At 33.9% G+C, this 22504-nt stretch overlaps 1 protein-coding gene and 1 long non-coding RNA gene across 2 annotated transcripts in view; both read left to right on the plus strand.

Moving 5' to 3' along the window:
* Nucleotides 1-22504, plus strand: part of GPC5 (glypican 5) — a gene marked incomplete at its 5' end in the record, with an annotated part of 1368327 nt that overhangs the window by 1282032 nt on the left and 63791 nt on the right. The gene's annotated exons all lie outside the window — the stretch shown is intronic.
* Nucleotides 1526-6480, plus strand: LOC309615968. Its single transcript, XR_014237198.1, has 2 exons — nt 1526-5751; nt 5806-6480. It is a non-coding gene; the product is annotated as an uncharacterized lncRNA (long non-coding RNA).

Raw genomic sequence — 22504 nt, forward strand, 5'->3', positions numbered from 1 at the left:
TCCCCTTTCCTCTCCTTCTCCCTCCACGCTCCTCTTTCTCTCTCTCCCTCGTCCTCTTTCTCAACTATGCTTTAAAGCTGGGAGAGGTTACCTGGACTAGCCTGATAATTTAGTTAGAAGAAAGCAACTTCTAATTTGAGTATCATCTAGGGAAAAAATAAAACATTGACTACATTTTTTCCCCAGGTTGTATTAGCAACGATCCTTCTCTTCTGGAGTAGCAACCGTTATGGGTTTTACTATTCAATCTATTTTTTAAACCTACCACATATGGATGACAGCTACTCCCCTCTGTGAAGTCTTGTGGAATCACAAGAGATCTAAGGCTTTATAACAAATATACAAGTTCAAAATATTAATTTATCAGCTGACCCAGAAGTAACTGGTCTCCAAAAGATGATACAAATTAACTAAAATTTAATGACAAATTCATAAATCAGATAGCTAGTTTATTCATTGTATTTAGAAATAGTAATGTCAAGTGTTTCAAAACACAAGTATTAGTAAGCTATCTCTTTACAGAAGATAACCTCTCCTGTACTAATTTTAAAATTAGGAAGTTGACAGTTGAAAGTCATCAGTGAACAAAGTTAAGCAATCTCTTTTATATCCCCAAGCTACAAAATTTTCACCTTTATTAAAGGTGGAGTAATTAACATAGTGGTATGTCTATTAAGTGGATCATTATATTCCAGTCTGTTTACTGTACAATTTCCATTCATTTTACTTTTCTGGAAACACAGTTACTAAATACTATCCTTTAAATCTACCTGGCTAAAATTCCTTATAATTCAAAATTTGTATCAGCAAAATATTTATTATTACTACAGTGTCTTAGTTTAACTTATAATTCATTTAATGCCATTGCATTCTAGTACCTGAATTTCATCAAAGTGCTCTCGCCAAGTGATAATTTCTCGTTTATTTCTGAGATTTTGCTAACAAGTAGTTCATAAAACTTAATATCAAAGATAATGCACATTAGCTTAAGGTCAGGGGGAAGTTTTCTGAAAATGTCATTATGATCTTGAGTCCAGACTCTAGTCCAGAATCTAGATTCCAGATTACACTCTCTTGGAAAATCCAAAACCTCTCCATGTAAAACACACTTTGTGAAAATATTGATTATGATTGTCTCTAGATAACAGCAACAGATCACCAGCAAGGTGACAACAAGCAAAAAACATCATGAAAATATACTCAGTCTTAGAATGTCAGTCACTTAAGTTAAAAATGAAATTATTGGGACTTCCCTGGTGGCGCAGTGGTTAAGAATCTGCCTGCCAATGCAGAGGACACAGGTTCGATCCCTGGTCTGGGAAGATCCCACATGCTGTGGAGTGGCTAGGCCCGTGCGCCACTACTGAAGCCCACACGCCTAGAGCCCGTGTTCCCCAATAAGGGGGGCCGCTGCAATAAGAGGCCTGTGCACTCTAAGAGTAGCCTTCGCTCTCTGCAACTAGAGAGAGGCTGCGTGCAGCAAGGAAGACCCAACGCAGCCAAAAAATTAAAAAAAAAAAAAAATGAAATTATTTTATCCACAGTGGGTCCTTCTTTTAAAGGAATTTTTTTTTAATTTGACAAAAAACATGATTTTGAGAAAAAAAAAAAAAAAACCACCTCTAACTTATTTTGGCATGTATATCCGCGTTATATGAATCAACATCTTCATTCTTTTAGACAACTTATGTAAGTAAGGGGAATTGACACTTGACATTGGACAACCTAATATAAATGCACACTCACATACAGACACATCTTCGCATCAAAAAGTTTATGACAATTTTGATAGGGGTTTCCTTAACTAAATAGCTATGATGAATAAAACTACGTATTCCTTACATCAGAGTTATTTAACCAAGACAATAACGTAATAACAGAAAAAGATAAGTCCATTTCAAGTTTCTTTGGCAAATCAGAATTCTGGAAGCCAATAAAGGGATTATGTAAAGATAATGCATTTCTAGAAATTTACACTTTAGCTGCTATAACAAATGGTGCTTTTTTTAAAAAAAAAGAACTAATACAGTATATACAGAATATATATATGTATATATTCAACACACATATATGTGTAAATATATGAATTTATATATATTCATTCCATTTCCAAAGTTCACAAACAGTTATTGCTAAACAATTTTATCCTGTGTATACAGTTGCCCCCTGGTATCTGTGGGGGTTTGTTTCCAAGACCCCTGAGGATACCAGAACCCATGGGTGCTCAAGCCCCTTATATGTAATGCACTAGTATTTTCATGTAACCTTCACACCCCACCCGTATACTTTAAATCATCTCTAGATTACTTATAATACCTGACACAATGTAACTGCTATGTAAAGAGTTGGAAATACAATGTAAATACTCTGTGAATAGTTGCCAGTTTGTGGCAAATTCAAGTTTTGCTTTTTGCAACTTTCTGGAATTGTTTTTTCCAAATATTTTCCATTCATGGTGTTTGAATCCAAAGATGCAGAACCTGGCAAACATGGAGGGCTAACTGTATTTCCTTTTTTTTTTTTTTTTAGAGTCATATAGCTTACATGATAGTGTGGTAAATTTAAAAATTAATTAATTTTTTCTGGGTATCTGATAACTTTCTCTAAATACTTTAAAATTTCTTCATCAATACAATGTGCATACCATATGGCACCACACTCATCCAGAAATCTGAATGTTATACACACAAATATAATGGGCACTCAGAAGAGTATAATTTTTATCTATTTCTCTGTATAGATTTGTTTAGTAGAGCCCTAGATGGTACAGAACAGCCACTGCCAAATAAATGTTTCCAGCTCTTATATATAAATAAGACAGCACTAACAGAGTGGTTAATGGAACCATTTGTAAAATTAACATTGGGAAGAGCATTTCTCTTCTAACTGCTATTTCTCAGGCTCCATGCTGAATATCACCAATGAATGCAAGTGAGGATATGTAAAATAAATAAACTAAAGATGACATTATTAAGAACTTCACACAAATTTTTGTTTAAATGACAAATTCTCATGGGCATTTAAAAATATTTACAATATTAACTGTGACCAATAAACAGACATAATGTATCATAGCTACAGCATTAGTAGCTGCTGCCAGCCAAGGATCAACTAGAAATTGAGACTGAGCAGCTGTGAAGCTGCAGAGCAAGTTAATTGCCAAAATAATTACAAATAATGCATATAAAATTAATTTCCACACAATTTTCAGTGGCAATATTATTATATATTGAATACAGTGTGAAAGGCATTCTGGCCCATTGACCTATGAATGAATAAATGGAGGAAAGAAAGAAGGGAGGAATAGAGGGAGGGTGGGAGGGGGAGAGGAAGCAAGGAAAGGAATCACAAATTTACCGTCACCATTCATCTCCCTACGACTCTGAACAAGTTTTTTGTTTTTATTTTTTTCCCTTCCTTCCATACATCCTTCCACAAATCCTTATTGAACTGCTGCCTGTGTCTTGGGTATATACTAATGTACAAAGGAGAATAGGTCATGCATCTATGGGACATCTACTCCAGAATAAGGATACACATAAACAAACAAGGTAATTGCAGATCATGACAAGTTCTGTAAAGAAAGTCCAGGGATGTGAAGACAATGAGGAACAAGGACTGGGGCATACCACCGAGGAAGGTCTGAATAGGTGAGTTTTGAACTGAATCCTAAAGAATGTGAAAGGAGAAAGACTTTCTGACAACAGGAGGCACTATCATTGTGACTTGAGAGAACATTATGTTCAAAGACGCTAAGGTGGCCAAACACGTTTATCATAGTGAAATACTACATAATAAACTGCTTTTCTTTTTTCTTTCACTTTTTATGAAGATAATCAATATCCTATTAACTCTGCTGTGACTAAGGACTGGTTTGTTTCTGGTTACCATACCCAGAATCTAAGGTATCAAAGGCAACTCTGAGCTTCAGACATTGCTATAACCATAAAATATTATGGACTTTATATTAGACTTACTTGTGAATGTCTGTGATTCATAGCTTGAATTTTAGAGATGAAGTCAGAGACCCCATTTAGCTATGGTCTCATTTCACTTTCTAGCAACGGATAGAAAGTATAATCAAGATATTTGCTTAGAAAGTAACACAATATCATCAGAATACTTTTAGGAAACCAGATTATCAATGAGCCTCAATATGGTACTAACATCTTAGTAATATTATTTCAGTTATTTCATATATTTTATATATTAGCTACCAAACAGTTCTACTGTTCAGTTATCATCATATCAAAGAACTCATGCTGGTTTATATCCCTCTTCTTTCTGCACAAACTGACCCTCCTCCCATTTTCTAGCTGGTAAATTCCAAAGCATGCTTCAGGTAACACCTGCTCCAGGAAGATTTCCAGTCACCCCCTCTCCTCGCTCATGCTTCTCTCCAGACCTATTAGATATCATTATCAATTGATTATACAATGTTATTCATCTGCTACATTAGACTACTGAACATTTTGATTGCAGTTAGCAGGTCATATACATTGATTGATTTAATAAAATGTTCATTGATGTTGGGAAGAAACGTCCTATGGGAGATCTTCCCTATTCTGATCTCTGGATGGTTAGTCACAGTGATGTGAGAACCACTGAACTGAAAATCTCTTATTTTTAAACTCTTCACTTTAAATAAAGGGAATTTTAAACAGCCTAGATTTGATTGTTCAAGCTCTAAGAGCTAAACAGAGAGAGGTACCAAAAATGAGGGGTTGGATGATTTAATGACCCTCCCCTTCCCAATAAAAGGGCCAAAATCCATCAGCATTTTCTGGTGCCATTTAGCAAAGAAATTAGATGCTATTGCCCAAAAACAATAATAAAACTTAGATATTTTCTCAAACTTTGGGCTTCCTTATTTTGTATTTGTTTTGCCCCTATGTCTACTTCCCTGTTGAGATTAAAGGTGATGCCATATGACATCTTAAAAGAAAATGAAAAGAGGCTAAAACATTGGCTCTTCAGAGAGGGAAAAGAGTGAACTCAGAATTCAGCTTAGAAAGAATGTGTCATACAGGGAAAATTTTAATTTTAAGAAAGAAAATGTACTAGAAACATATTTTACTTCTGCTTAAATGTAACTGGAAAAGATCATTCTTTTTAGTAGTTAAAGCCAGATCTTTAAAACATGTTTGGTATAATATCCCTAATGAAAGAGGAGTTATTTTTAAAAGAACAGAGAATTTAGGACAAAACTATAATTAAATTCCTCTTACCCAAAAGCAAAGCAATGCACAAGGGTGTTTCATGGGAAACATCAACTGTTCCAACAGCAAAGAATCATTGACAATTTGGTTTGAAATGTTTGGTCAATTCAATAAGTTCCCTTCAGTCAAAAGAAAATCAATCAAACAAGTAGGTTGGTTTACACTTAGAGACAGAACTAATGTCACCATAATTTTGAGTGAATGAATTCACTCTGCTATAATTAGCGGGTACGTCTTGCTCCCAGATTTTAAGTGAGTATCTATTATGTAATAATTTGGCTAATGTTTATGAAGAAAGTTGTTCTGCCACAAGACTGGTAAGCTTAGCCATGATGAAAACTACCAAATAGAGCATGACTAATCATTAAACTCATAGATGTGAGAAGATGCACTGCATTCAGAAGTCTGATTTTTGCACAATATTAATGAATGGGTTGATAGTACAGTCTATCTAAAAGGTCACTTCATCTGTGACATTCCTTTGGTAATCTTTCCATCAATATTAAGACAAGAGTAAATGTCATACTCGTGTGTGGTTTACTTTTAAAAACATTTAGCAAAGGCCAAGCCATTGTAATTCTTCTAGCCACTCAATGTAGAAGGAAACTGGGGATTATTTTTATCTCCCTTGAGCAATGGATCAACAGATGATGATGTTTTCACAAGTCAAACTAAAATATGAAAAGAAAAACTTACCCAGGGCTCTTAAAATACATCAGGATACCTTTAGGATTGAAAGAATTGATCACTTTCTAGAAGCATATATTCTTGCAGGCAACAAGCCCAAACAAATATTATCCAAATATAAATGTGTAACAGAAATTATTAAAAACCTTATTAAATCATTTATATATTTAATGTCTGATTCCCCTCTCTTCTCCAGTCTGAAAACGTGAAGTGATCCTCCAGAAAATACAGCCTTTCTCACCATTTGTATATGGTTAAACATAGGGGGCTTCCTTGGTGGTGCAGTGGTTGAGAATCTGCCTGCTAATGCAGGGGACACGGGTTCGAGCCCTGGGCTGGGAAGATCCCACACGCCACGGAGCAACTAGGCCCGCGAGCCACAACTACTGAGCCTGCGCGTCTGGAGCCTGTGCTCCGCAGCAAGAGAGGCCGCGATAGTGAGAGGCCCGCGCACCGCGATGAAGAGTGGCCCCCACTTGCCACAACTAGAGAAAGCCCTCGCACAGAAACGAAGACCCAACACAGCCATAAATAAATAAATAAAATTTAAAAAAAAAAACAAAAAAAAAAAGCATACGGCATGGAGGAATGAGAACTATTAACTTATTTTCCATATCCCTCTACCCAAATTGTTAAGTTAGCTCTTGTGTTTGAAGTATTTTTTTTCCTACAGAAGGAGGTAGCTGAGAAAATTAATCTTAAGTCATGCAACCACGAACATTTATAAGAGAAAGAAGAGAGCTCATGTCACATCTATGGAGTTGAAATTATCATGGCAGGATAAAATCATTAACTGCAGTTCTCCATGGAATATACAATCAATCGAGGAATCCATCACATAGTGGTTTGGTTTGTTTACTGAAAGCCATGTGAAGTGATCTTTCCACCAGTCATTTGTTTAGTCCATTAAGAGGTCACAAATGTATATTGAGAGTTGGTAAGATATGGTGGCTAAGAGCATAGACCCAGGAGACAGACTGCCTCTGTGCAAGACCCAGCCTGCAATTTATTAGCTATTTAACTTCAGACAACACTTCTCTGTGCATTACCAGCTTCCATGACTGTTTCTTCATCTGTAAAATGAGAACACTAATAGTACTTGCCTTATAGGGTTGTTGCATGGATGAAAGAAGTTATCATATATTAAGTGCTCACACAGAATCTGGTACATGGAAGTTCTGTGTAAGTATGAGTTTTCATTGCTGAGATTACATGTGCTACCTAGGTCTCAATTACTCAAATAATCAATATTTCTCAAAATATGGATAGTAAATGTTCCCCAGTGATGAATGTTGTAATACTGAATTGGAATATGGATTAGAAATTGGTAGAGCTGATTCCAAACGTCAATAATTAGGCCAATTGACCTATAATGATTATATAAAATGTTTACATAAATAAGCCATGGCTTTTCACATGAAGGATATTATAATCCCATGATGGAAAGAAATATAGTGGATTTTAATAAAATGCAGGGTTTAGAAAGTGCTGAATAAAGGCATGGGCATCATTTAATTCCAGTGACCTTTCAAAGTTTTTTTATTTGGATGAAATATTTGGACTGAAAGATGTGTATGATTTTGGCAGGTGGACCTGCTTGGATAATGTAGTTTTTCTGTGGCTAAGGAGTCAGAGAGGTATAGTAGGAGATGATTAGACAAATAGATTAGGTCTTGCTTGGGAATGTCAGGGAACTTAGATGCTGCCCAAAGGAGACTGACATATATTGAGATGAGAGAGAGAGTGGAAGTGTTTAAAGAGAGCAGAGATAAAGTTGACTCTGATTGTTAGAAATATAATATTGGCAGTAGTATAGAGAATTATGTGAAACTTTTGGTAAGCTATTCTTGTAAAATAGTGCTTTGAATTTATGCTTTAAACTTCCACATTCACTCCAAACACAGTACAGAAATTATAAAATAAAATAAATAAATAATAAATACCAAATGTAGCCACATTCAAAAACAAATACTCTCTGGATCAGAAAAGGAACAAAAACCCAGAGTGGTGAGAACTCTGACAGACATTAAGCTTCAATCCACTAGCATTTTGATCCAAAAGCATGAAGAGTTATTTCATTTAGTGAAATAAGTCTGAGAAAGACAAATATTTTGTGTTTTCACTTATATGTGAAATCTGAAAAACAAATGAGCAAGTATGACAAAACTGAAAGAGATTCACCGATACAGAGAACTAGCAGTTGCCAGAGGGATGCAAAGTAGATGAAGGGGATTAAGAGGTAAAAACTAACAGTTATAAAATAAATAAGTCACAGGGATGTAATGTGCAGCACAGAGAATATAGCCAGTAATATTGTAATAATTTTGTATAGTGCGTAATCTATAAAAATATTGAATCACTATGTTGTACACCTGCAACTAATATTGTAAGTCAACTATACTTCAGTAAAAAATAAAAAGTAAGAAGAGTTACTTGTGGGGTAGTGAGGAAAACAAGAACCATGAGCACGGTGCAGGAGTACAGGCAGACTCACTGTTCTACATGGGTAGCCAAAGAACCTCACTGTTAACTGGAAAAAGCCTGAACACGGCTGCCCAGCTGACTGGAACTTCAGCTTCTACACAGGTAAATATACCTGAAGAAAGCATGAAAAGCCATCTGGATGGAACTTGGTCCAAATTAATCTTTTACCAAATTTATGCAAGGAAAGGAGCCCTCAGTGAACAATTTGGAACTGATTATTGGACTTGAAGCAGAGGGAATATTGAATTCAACATAAGCTCCCTACAATAATACTCCCAATGGAAGAAGAAAAATTAAAAGAAAAATGACCAACAAAGTCACCAGTTAAAAAATAAATTCACTGTCAAAATGGAAGAGTAATTAGAAACTGTCTTTAAAATATGAAAGTTATGACCCAAAAGTGTAAAATAATACTTATTGCTTTAAAAATGATAAATTGTGGAACAAAAAATAGACATATATGAACCAAGAGGAAGTGGACAAACAAAATTCCCTTAGAAAACCAGGAAATTAAAAAATGTAATTATTAAAATGAAAACAAAATTAAATGCATACAATTAAATTGATCTTAAATCAAAGGGAAATAGTAAGTTGTAAAATAATAAATGAGTAATGTAGGATACAGTAAATTTTTTTAATGAAAGAGTTTTTTAAATTTTTAAATTAAATAAAAATTTTAAACACAGAAAACAGGTTAGAACTGCCACAGTATGTTTAATAGGAGAGACAAAATTGGATGGTAGAAATAATAATATTTTAAGAATGATTGAGAATTTTCCAGATGTAAAGAATGACATGAGGGTTTTGATTGAAAGTGCATATCTATTGCTGACAAGCATGAGAAATAAATTTATACTCTGATATTGAATTTAAATATAAAACACTAGAAAGGAAAAGAAGGGGTATTACATAATGAGATAAAGGAAGAGGCCAGTGAGAACATATACCAATTTTGAATTTGTGTGCACCTAAAACCGTAAATAAATGTTTTTGAAAATCATGAGAAACTACAAGGAAATATAGGGTCATGTCAAAATATCTCTCTCGGCTGATGATAAAACATGTAGAAAAAAAGGTCTATGAGGATACAGACAATGTGAAGTTAAAAACCAGCAACAACAACAATCTCTTATAAATAGAGAAACCTGAATTCCACAAATATAAAATGTACGGTTTTTTTAAAGCATGCATGGAACCTTAACAAAAGTTGACCACATAATAGATGAAAAAGAAATATGAATACATTTCAAAGAATGGTGACCACATTTTTGACAGTGATGACACTGAGAACTTTTCTAAAGCTTTCTATCCTGATTTCTGATTAGAGGATCAAAATATCAAGGCTAATAATAATGAATGTCGATTTACTCACTAAATGTAAAACCTGTCTTCAAAAACATAATTGTAGAACTCAACAACGAATTTCAGCCTTCTATAGATTTGTGATTACTTAAAATATGAAGACCTTCTGTTATTGTACTTTTGACTCATTATCCTGTTTCTTGATTTATTAACCTTATTAACCTGTTTCTTGATTAACCTGTTTATTAACCTGTTTCTTGATTTATTTTCTCATCTTTAAAATAAGGCAATTCAAATTCATAACAGGAGTCCTTCCAGTTCAATAATTACATGACAATGCATCTTTTATTCTTTCAACTGCTATATTTTCTCTTTTGTTTCTTATGCAAATAGTTTGCCTTCCTTAGGGGGTACCAAAAGAATATAGGTTTGAGGATCCGACAAATCTCACCTTGAGTCATGTTCTGTCACTCACTAGTTGTATTAATTTACATAAGCCATTTATGCTTTTGAGCTCAGCTCTTCCATCTCTTAAAGGAAGGAGAAAATAAAATCTATCTCAATTTTCAATGATGTGAAAATGTTTTGAAAGTTCAACCAATGTTTCCAAAAAAATTGTAGAGTAACTACTAAGTGCTAGGCATTAAATGTGATAGAAAGATACAGTCTAGACTATGGAATGCATAGTATTAATTCCTTCCCTCTTCACTCCTCACCTTTCTCCCCATCTCTCTTAATAAATCTCAGTACTAAATTTCCACCCCTAAACACTAGTATATCATTCAGCACCAGCAAGCCATGCTGCTTCATGTGTGTTAGACTCGGCATTCACAACAGTACTGAGGAGAAAATCTCCCCCCGGGAAAACTGGACACATGAGCCTAAGCATAGTTTTGTGGTTCTATCAAATTCCAATATCAGACAAAGTTTATGAATATTTGTTGAGCATCATAATATGAAAGGTAGTCAGCAATTTGCAGGACTCAATAGTCAGCAAAGGCAGGCACTTACTCTGCTTTTTCATAATTTTACTAAATTGATGCAGACAGAATACAGTGATTTTTTGGTTTCCAAGTTTGAAACAGCTAGTGAATTATTTATATATTTTTTTCTTCCTGGAAGTTGAAAGGAATCCTCAATTCTCCCTATTGAAGACTTTCTAGAGTATTTGAGAAGGGAAAATTAGTTAGTTTGCCTTATGTGATGATAACCTACACTGTAATTCAAGCAAATTTATTTCTCAGGATATAAAAATACAAGGTATTCAGACAGGAATATTATCTCAGCTGTTTGTGGAATTTTCATATCTGTTTTTAATTTAATCTTTAAATTTCATACTAGTTATGAAATATGATTCCCTTGCTGCAATTTTCAACTTTTACAAAGGAAAAACCTAACTTTTGGATTAGGCTGTGGCAAATTTTCTTTTTCAAGGTAGTGAAATATTTCTAAAATATTTCAAACCAAAATACAAAACACTCAAAAATTAAACAAACCAAAATACAAAACACTCAAAAATAAAAATGACAATAATTTAATTATAAATACACATTGCCACAAGAAAACTCTAAAAACTTTAGATCTAGGGACACATATAGACTGAAAGTGAGGGGATGAAAAAAGGTATTCCATGAAGAGGGAAATCAAAAGAAAGCTGGAGTAGCAATACTCATATCAGACAAAATAGACTTTAAAATAAAGACTGTTACAAGAGACAAAGAGGGACACTACATAATGATCAAGGGATCAATCCAAGAAGAAGACATAACAATTGTAAACATAAGTGCACCCAACATAGGAGCACTTCAATATATAAGGCAAATACCAGCAGCCATAAAAGGAGAAATGGACAGTAACACAATAATAGTGAGGGACTTTAACACCCCACTTTCATCAATGGACAAATCATCCAAACAGAAAATGAATAAGGAAAGACAGCCCTTAATGACACAGTAGGCCAGATGGAATTAATTGATATTTATAGAACATTCCATCCAAAAGCAGCAGAATACACATTCTTAAGTGCACATGGAACATTCTCCAGGATTGATCACATGCTAGGCCACAAAGAGAGCCTCAATAAACTTAACAAAATTGAAATCGTATTAAACATCTTTTCTGACCACAATGCTATGAGATTAGAAATCAACTTCAAGAAAAAAACTCTAAAAAACACAAACACATGGAAGCTAAACAATATGCTACTAAACAGCCAATGAATCACTGAAGAAATCAAAGAGGAAATCAAAAAATACCTAAAGACAAATGAAGAGGAAAGCACAACAATCAAAAACCTATGGGTTGTGGCACAAAGAGTTCTAAGAGGAAAGTATATAGCAATACAATCTTACATCAGGAAACAAGAAAAATCTCAGATAAACAACCTAACCTTACACCTAAAGCAACTAGAGAAAGAAGAACAAACAAAACCCCAAGTTAGTAGAAGGAAATAATTCATAAAGATCAGAGCAGAAATAAATGAAATAGAGGTGAAGAAAACAATAGAAAAGATCAATGAAACTAAAAGCTAGTTCTTTGAAAAGATTTTTAAAAAAATGATAAACCTTTAGCCAGACTCATCAAGAAGAAAAGGGAGAGGGCTCAGATCAATAAAATTAGAAATGAAAAAGGAGAAGTTACAACGGACAACACAGAAATACAAAGGATCATGGGAGACTACTATCTAAAAGCAACTACATGCCAATAAAATGGACAACCTAGAAAAAGTGGACAAAATCTTTAAAAAGTACAATCTCCCAAGACAGAACCAGGAAGAAATAGAAAATATGAACAGACCAATCACAAGTACTGAAATAGAAACTGTGATTTTAAAACTCCCAACAAACAAAAGTCCACGACCAGATAGGTGAATTCTATCAAACATTTAGAGAAGAGTTAATACCTATCCTTCTGAAACGCTTCCAGAAAATTGCATGGGAAGGACTACTCCTAAACTCATTCTGTGAGGCCACCATCACCCTGATACCAAAGCCAGACAAAGATACCACAAAATAAGAAAATTACAGGCCAATATCACTGATGAACATAGATGTAAAATCCTCAACAAAGTACAAGCAAACTGAATCCAACAATAACTTAAAAAGATCATACACCATGATCAAGTGGGATTTATCCCAGGGATGCAAGAATCTTTCAATATCTGCAAATCAATCAGTGTGATACACCACATCAACAAATTGAAGAATAAAAACCATATGATCACCTCAATAGATGCAGAAAAAGCTTTTGACAAAATTCAACACCTTTATGATAAAAACTCTCCAGAAAGTGGGCATAGAGGGAACATACCTCAACATAATAAAGGCCATATATGAGAAACCTACAGCTAACATTATATGCAATGGAGAAAAGGTGAAAGCATTCCCTCTAAGATTAGGAACAAGACAAGGATGTCCACTCTCACCACTTTTATTCAACATAGTTTTGGAAGTCCTAGCCACGGCAATCAGAGAAGAAAAAGAAATAAAAGAAATCCAAATTGGAAAAGAAGAAGTAAAACTGTCACTGTTTGCAGATGACATAATACTATACATAGAAAATCCTAAAGATACTACCAGAAAACAACTAGAGATCATTAATGAATTTGGTAAAGTTGCAGGATACAAAATTAATACACAGAAGGCTGTTGCATTTCTACACACTAACAATGAAAGAGCAGAAAGTGAAATTAAAGAAATAATCTCATTTATAATCACATCAAAAAGAATAAAATACCTAGAAGTAAACCTACCTAAGGAGGCAAAAGACCTGTACTCCAAAAACTGTAAGATGCTGATGAAAGAAATCGAAGATAACACAAGATGGAAAAATATACCATGTTCTTGGATTGGAAGAATCAATACTGTCAAAATGACTATACTACCCAAGGCAATCTACAGAGCCAAGGCAATATCTATCAAATTACCAATGGAATTTTTCACACAAGTAGAACAAATAATTTTAAAATTTGTATGAAAACACAAAAGACCCCGAATAGCCAAAGCAATCCTGAGAAAGAAAAGCTGAGCTGGAGGAATCAGGCTCCCTGACTTCAGACTATACTACAAAGCTACAGTCATTAAAACAGTATGGTTCTGGCACAAAAACAGAAATATAGATCAATGGAACAGGATAGAAAGCTCAGAAATAAACCCACGCACCTATGATCAATTAATCTACGACAAAAGAGGCAGGACTATAAAATGGAGGAAAGACAGTCTCTTCAATAAATGGTGCTGGGAAAACTGGACAGCTACATGTAAAAAATGAAATTAGAACATTTTTTAACACCATACACAAAAATAAACTCAAAATAGATAAAAGGCCTAAATGTAAGACAGGATACTGTAAAATTCCTAGAGGAAAACATAGGCAGAACACTCTTTGACATAAATCGCAGCAGTATCTATTTCAATCCATCTCCTAGAGTAATAAAAATTAAAACAAAAATAAACAAATGGGACTTAATTAAACTCAAAAGCTTTTGCACAGCAAAGGAAACCATAAACAAAATGAGAAGACAACCCACAGAATGGGAGAATATATATTTTGCAAACAATGTGACTGACAAGGGATTAATCTTCAACATTTACAAACACCTCATATGGCTCAATATAAAAAAATCAAACAACCCAAGCAAAAAATTGGCAAAACACCTAAATAGACATTTCTCTGAAGGAGATATACAGATGGCCAAGAGGCACATGAAAAGATGATCAACATTGCTAACTATTAGAGAAATGTGAATCAAAACTACAATGAGATATCACCTCACACCAGTCAGAATGGCCATCATCAAAAATAAATTCTGGAAAGGGTGTGGAGAAAAGGGCACCCTCCCACACTCTTGGTGGAAATGTAAATTGGTACTGCCACTATACAGAACAGTATGGATGTTTCTCACATGTGGAACTAAAGTTTTTTAAAAAAATGATACAAATGAACATATTTACAAAACAAAAGCACACTTATAGATATAGAAAACAAACTTATGGTTACCAAAGGGTAAATGTAGTGGGGGGGAGGGTGGATAAATCAGGAACTTGGGATGAACACACGCTTATTACTATATCATTAGATAGATAGATGACTGATGGAGACCTACTGTATAGCACAGGGAACTCTACCCAATATTCTTTGATAACCTATATGAGAAAAGAATCTAAAGAAGAGTGAATATATGTATATGTATAACTGAATCACTTTGCTGTACACCTGAAACTAACACAACATTGTAAATCAACTATACTCCAATAAAATTAAAATATTTTTTAAAAACCCTAAAAATAGACCCACCATATGATCCAGCAATCCCACCCCAGGGCATATTTCTGGAGAAAAACATGGTTCAAAAAGATACATGCACCCCAATGTTCATTGCAGCGCTGTTTACAATAGCCAAGACATGTAAACAACCTAAATGTCCATCGACAGAGGAATGGATAAAGAAGATGTGGTATATATATATACAATGGAATATTACTGAGCCATTAAACAGAATGAAATAAAGTCATTTGCAGCAACATGGATGGACCTGGAGACTATCATACTAAGTGAAGTAAGTGAGACAGAGAAAACCAAACATCATGATATTGCTTACAGGCAGAATCTTAAAAAAATGATACAAATGAACTTATTTACAAAACAAACAGACTCACAGACCTAGAGAACTAACTTATGGTTACCAGGTGGGAAGGAGGCAGGGAGGGATAGACTGGGAGTTCAGAATTGACATGTACACGCTGCTATATGTAAAATAGATAACCAGCAGGGATCTACTGTATAGCACAGGGAACTCTGCTCAATATTCTGTAATAACCTAAATGGGAAAATAATTTGAAAAAGAATAGATGCATGTACACGTATAACTGAATCACTTTGCTTATACCTGAAACTAATACAGCATTGTTAGTCAACTGTACTCCAATATAAAATAAAAATTTTTTAAAAGAAATAAAAGTAACTTTATGATTTGTACCTATTAACTGTTCTATATGAACTCCAGTCCTCAAATATGTAATATGCTTCATCCTTCACCTCTTCTTTGCTTTGTCTCTAAGAAAGTTTGCATAAAAGTCATCAGGAATAGGTCAATTAGAAAGACCTTCAGAAAAGATTCCAATTACGCTTTCTTTAGCAATCTGTTGGAATATTTAGCAAGACTTGTTATCAGACTTACACTTTTCTTTCAGTGAAACAAAAATCCTTTTGTAACTTACTTCCCCCTTCCTAGAGTAAATGAGGGTGCATAAATGTCTTTGACATATACATAAGTGGGAAGGTGGCTTGCCTCATGCTGATTTCACATACTCTAAAATCTCTACTGTCCAGAAAATCTTCCTCTCATCCACTTGAAAATCTCAGATTAAGCTACTGTGTCCAAGGGAACACATATTAATATACAATGTTTATATGTTACATTATACATTGCTCTATATAGTCATTCATCCAAAATTACTTCACGCTTACATGAGCCAGACATTGTTTTTTTTTTATTCCATGACCATATTAACGCATGATAGCTAATCAGATAATCTTAAAATTTTTTTTGAAAAGATGGCACAAGAAATGCTGCACATGATATTTAAAAGTTTGCATTGTAACAGGAGGAAGGAAACAGAAATGTCTGGGAAATGAATTTAAAGGCACAAGGTACTGAAAATGAAGTGTAAGCAAAATCAGGAAAGAAATGGGTGATAGGTGGTAACGCGTACCACGTTTCAGAGGGGTCGTTTCAGTGGATTTCTATTTTATAATTGTTTTGGGCGTCTTACTGTTGGGTCCTATAAAAATGTCGGGGTTTGATTGTTAGCCCTGACACTACCATGGAGTCATTCCTATAAAAGAAAATACCCACCCTCTCTACCTATATGTTTTCTAAATGCATGTCTATTAATTTCCCCTTTTTCTTTGCCATTTAACTGTAGATAAGTATGCATTCAAATAATTTGTGCCATCAGGGAAGAGAGGAGAAAGTAAAGAGAAATACAGATGACAGAACATCAGCTGCCATGGCTTACATTTTCCATCACTTTATATCATGTTGCTAGAATTTAAAATTTGTCCTGACTAGATACGTTGGCTAGTTCTCACCCTATTTTCAATTCCAGTTCCAGAGACATGATAACAGCTCTGGATCTTCAAATATATCCAAAACCAAATAACCACTCACTCTTTTTTCCTTGCACACAACGTAAAAATTACCAAACCATTTACTTCGATCCAAGTATTCAGTTTATAGCATGTTCAAAGCTTCCACACTTCTGACAAAAATATCCTTCTTTCAGAAGTAAGGGCTATGTATAACCACTGTCATTTTAATAACTGGTATTCACTATGGGATTTACATCAATATACTTTCTTCTCAGAACCAAGACGGGCACACCACCATCACTCCTCTGACACACATTCCATGGTCTCTCCTCACTTCCTGAAGATATGAAGGTCATTTAATAAGAACCAAAGGGCAACCCCTCCTTCAGTCATCTGCTCAAGCTTAACCCTAACTGCACAGCCTGTGGGATGTCTCCTTGTGAGATAACACATTTTACAGCAATTTGTAGAATGTGAAAGCTCTGTCCAAACAGTCAGTATCCCATGTTTTTGACAGAAGCATGTCTTAATCTTCCTAAGCGTGACTTTCCACTAACTAATGAACCCTGTACAACTGGAATAACCAACATTTCAGTGGGTGTTGCTCCCCCCTTTTGGGGAAAGATAAGAGGTAGTTTAGAAAAGAAACAGAGGTGAAGAATGATATAGATATAAGTGGTAAAGGGCCCTATAATGCCCATTTCCCTCAATTTGCAGATAAAGAGTCCTAAACAATTTAATGACTTCTTCAATGATACAGAACTAGGTAAGAGCAGAACAAGAATTTAACTTTGATGTTCTCAATTCTCAATAATACCCTAGTTTGGGTTCCTTTTTTTGAGGAGGGTGAATAAATGTCAAATTTTCCAACCCTAAAATAATATTTTTAGTATTCTTTTAGCCATTTATAATTCCCTTAAATGATAACCTTCCAATCTTCATATTATTGTAAATGTCAACAGTTACTATTAGAAAGAGTGTAAGGTCATTTCAAAATTTACGAAACTATCTCTAATTACTCTTGACTTCCAAATGTGACAAAAGAAAGAAAAAAGAGAAATAGCTTTTTTGTATAGGAACATCTACCAAAATTGTGATTAAAATTATATGTATATGTGTATGTGTGTGTGTGTATAAATGAATGTATATACATTTACATACCTAAATGTTCTAGCTATGTAATATCTCTCTGCAATCTCTCTGAACCACTTTAAAGATTAATGCCTTTCAACACACTTGCTTTGGTTAAATATTACTTATGACCATTTCAAAGTATTTGAGATCTGACAAAATGAATACAGTTCAAAAACATTCACATGTCTACACTATGAGTGGGACACAGCATTTTTACTGAGTTATTTGGTGCCTGAGGCTCATAATTTGAATACTGCCAAAGAATTTCCTGGAATGTGGGCTGGAATATTCTAGATTTTGAACACATTCCCCAAAATGTTAAGTACCTTTGGAAAATGTAAAAGGAAATGTTGTCACTTCTTTGTTTAACTTGGCTGGAAAATTTTTTGAAAACCACTTTCTTCAATATGTTAATATTTATTAAGCAAATTAGAAATATTCTACTTTAGAGCCAACATAAAAATGGTACTCAGGAAAGTGTGTCTAAATTTATTTTAATCAGTAGTTAAATGTTTTATGGAAATAATGCTGATTTGAACACTGTATCAATAATGTACCACTGACTAATATGGCCTTTCCATGATTATGAATAATCAGATCTCAAAGCATAAATTCAGCAACCTCAAGTAATATGGCCTAGTTCCTTTGCCTTAAGCAATTAAACTATTCAGCAGAGATGATTCTGTAAGATCTTAATTTTTTTTTAATCTCCATATTGAAAATTTCATAAATTTCTTTCAGAGCCCAATTCCCTTTACAATAGAGAAGATTTTTCTTTTGTGTAATATCTACGTTCTTATTGTAGTATTACTGTATAAATCTCTTGTTCTATTCTCCTTGAAATAATTATTTATAAGCTAGAGTCTTGCGTTAACAGCTTTGTCTTCTCTAATTTTATATAACCCTACATTTTTAACTTTTCCTCATAGATTTTATTCTTCAACCTTTTATATTCACTTACTTTGATCTGAAAAGACCACAGAATCTAATTTTGTATTAAAAGGACTATAGGTATTATAATGCACAAGCTAATTTATTTATTGTTTCCCTTAACAATGTTTCGTTCAGCATCAGGTAGATACCACATTCATATTTTCACCCCAAAATGTAATCTATTTTGACTCAGAATTGTGTATTCTAAACCAGTAGAAGGCAACGCAAAGACTTTTCTGAACAAGAAGGCCGAAGTTTGGTCTTTAGAGGAAATGAAGTAGTGGTATGAACAGCTGGTGAGAACTCAGGTTCTCCTGAGAAGAAAACTACTTTGGGGCCCTAGGATTTTCTCTCCCCACTAGGAATTCTTTGCATTAATCATCTTGTAGTTTGTGAACAACAAAATCCATATCACTCATATGAAGTACCCTACAGAATACTTAAAGTAAAACACAAATATTCTTGTCCTCTAATATTTAGTTCTAAAATAGATGTTTCTTAGAGCCCTCAAGTGACAAAAGTGCCGTTTATTTTATTAGGACACAGAGGAACATAGTGGTAAAGAACAGCCTTCAGCCTTAGATATGACTGGGAAAAGGAAAAGCTCTTCCACTTATTGGTTGTGAATTATGAGACAATTTTTTTTCACTTTTAATCTCTTCGTCTGCTCAATGGAGATTATAATACATCATAGTTTGGTTACAGAATAAAATATAAAATAAAATTTAAAAAAAAATACTTCATAGGGTTGTTGTGAAAGGGATTATATATGTAAAGTCTTTAGCACAATACCTGAAATTTAGCAAGCTCTGTAAAAAGATTTTGTTGCTATATTTGTATATTTATTATTAATACCATGATTGTTTAACTATGTGCAGTAATGGAGAGCTGGTTTACTAATAATCCGCATACACAAAAACAGACTTCAACAGTTTGGAACATTATAGAAGCTACTAGAATAAAGAAAAACAACTAAAAGAAAGAGGAGGAGGAAAAGTGTTAAAACTCAAAATATCTATTATGGTTGATAATCATCTGTGTAACTTGTTCACAAGGTCAGTTTATGGAAAAGAATGAATTATTTTTAGTCATGCTTTGAAACCTGAGGGAGATTATCAAAATCAAGATTAGAGTCAGCTCTCCCATTGCCACTGCTTGACTGTGTGCTCTCAGTTTGAGGTGAGATTCCTTGCGTTATTCTTCTGGCATTTGTTGGCTTTGTATCATTTTGCCTCCTTGTCAAAATTCAGCATTGCCTGCATGAAAGCGACGAGCAGTTGTTTCTGCTGACAAAGAGAAGGGGCAGGAGGGTGACTGAAAGCATCGTTTATAGAATAACTCAGTGTTAGGGAACATTTTTGATCTTTGGCTTTCATCCCAAGGAAAACCATGAGGGAAATTGCAAACAGTAAAAATTATTTCCTTTACTGTAAAATTGGAATGATAGCAGGATTTTTTAAAGTGCCTATTTATAAGTCAGTACACTGATACATCCTTAGGTATTTTAATACGTAACACTGGACAACTGGTTTGGCTTTTTCCAGAATGAATGTGCCAGATACTGAATTTAACTAATTTATTTTGAATGGGTGATTTATTTTAAATGTGAAAGCAGTTGTACACATAAATATATACCATGTTGACAACATATCAAAATTATCAATCATTTAAATGTTTATATAGGGATTGCATGGACTGATTAGGTATATGAATGCATCAGCACCAATTCAAGGTTACAGGAAGAAGTCTAACATTTGCAACAGTGCATATACTGTTCTCCCAAAACATATGTAATCATTAAAAAAAATGAGTAAAACATTTCTAGAAATCTGCTGCACAAGTTTTATTACAAACATCCCAATTGTTTAGGTCTGAGGTTACTTGCATGCATATTTTAATGCTTTGTAAAAGAACTGCTTTTCTCCTTAAGAAAATTAAACATACATAAATGCTCATGCACACACACACTAAATTGCACAATTGTTTCATAAACAGTTTGAGATATTCTTTTAATTCATGTATTTAGAAATATACAATGTACCCAAGTTATAGCAAAGAGTACTATGCTTAAGTAAATGTCAATTGCATCTTCTTTTTCTATTTTTTCAGCTTTATTAAGGTATAATTGACAAAATTGTAAGATATTTAAAATGTACACAGTTTTGATTTGATAGATGTACACATTGTGAAAGGTTTCCTCCAATTTAGTTAATTAACACATTCATCACCTCACATATTTATATTTTTCTCTTATTTTTGGTGAGAACTTTTAAGTTCTACTCTCTTAGTAAATTTCAATTTTACAGTACAGTGTTATCAACTATAGTCACCATGTTTTACATTAGATCCTCAGAACTTATTCATCTTATAGCTCAAAATTTATATCCTTTTACCAACCTCTCCCTATTTCCCACACCTCCAAGCCCCTAGCAACTACTTTCCTACTCTCTGTTCTTGAATTTGACCTTTTTTTTTTTTTTTAGATTCTACATAAAAAGGATACCATGCATTATTTGTCTCTATCTGGCATATTTCACTTAGCATAATGACCTCAAAGTCCATCCCTATTGTCACAAATAGTAGGACTTCCTTCTTTCTCATGGAAGAATAATATTCTAGTGGTGTGTGTGTGTGTGTGTGTGTATAAACACATCTTTATCTATCGATGGACAGTTATGTTGATTCTATATCTTGGCTCTTGTGAATGATGCTGCAATGAACATGGGAGTACAGATAGCTCTTGGGGCTCCTGTTTTCATTTCCTTTGAATATATACCCCAAAGTAGAATTGCTAGATCATATGGTAGTTCTATTTTTAATATTTTGAGGAATCTCCCCACTGTTTCCATAGTAGCTGTACCATTTACATTCTCACCAAAGGTTCCCTTTTCTCCACATCCTCACCAGCATTTTTTATTTCTTGTCTTTTTGATGACAGCCATGCTAACAGGTGTAAGGTGATATCTCATTGTGGTTTTGATTTGCATTTCCCTGATAATTACTGATATTGAACACCTTTTCATGTGCCTGCTGGCCATGTGTGTGTCTTCTTTGGAAAAAATGTCCACTCAGTTATTTTATTGTTGGTTGGAGTGATCATGATAATGCTGGTTCCAGTGGGTATTTCTAGTGAGTGACTTAGTTTCAACCTCAAGTCATATCACATGAAACTTCCTTTTAAAAGGTCTCAGTTTGTTATCAAGTAACTATAGAACTCAAATTTTGCTCGACTTTATGCAAAATAAATGTTTACCCTAAAATATATACAAACTAAACTAACCAGTTAGCAAAAATGCAGTTCTAGAATATGAAATCTCTCATATATTTAAAATATATATATATATAGTTAGTATAGTACCAATAAAATGGATTAATTCATTTTCCCTAAATACTGTGTTCACATACTGAAAAAAATATTGTATAACATTTGTTTAAGGGAGGAATTTTTTTAATAAAAGAGACCTCGTTTATATTTGTATCACATTGAGAATGTCCCTATTCTGCCTTAATAAAGCCCTCAAACTCTCATTTATTTAAAAACTCTATACTTTTAAAACAATGAGTTCTACTAAATAATCACAAAGTTCTGCCTTTATTAATCACTCCTATTAAGTAGCTGATATTAACCATAAAGATCATCTTTCTATAGTAAG

The sequence above is a fragment of the Balaenoptera borealis genome, assembly GCF_965194805.1.
Source record: "Balaenoptera borealis genome assembly, chromosome: 18".
Lineage (NCBI taxonomy): Eukaryota > Metazoa > Chordata > Mammalia > Artiodactyla > Balaenopteridae > Balaenoptera > Balaenoptera borealis.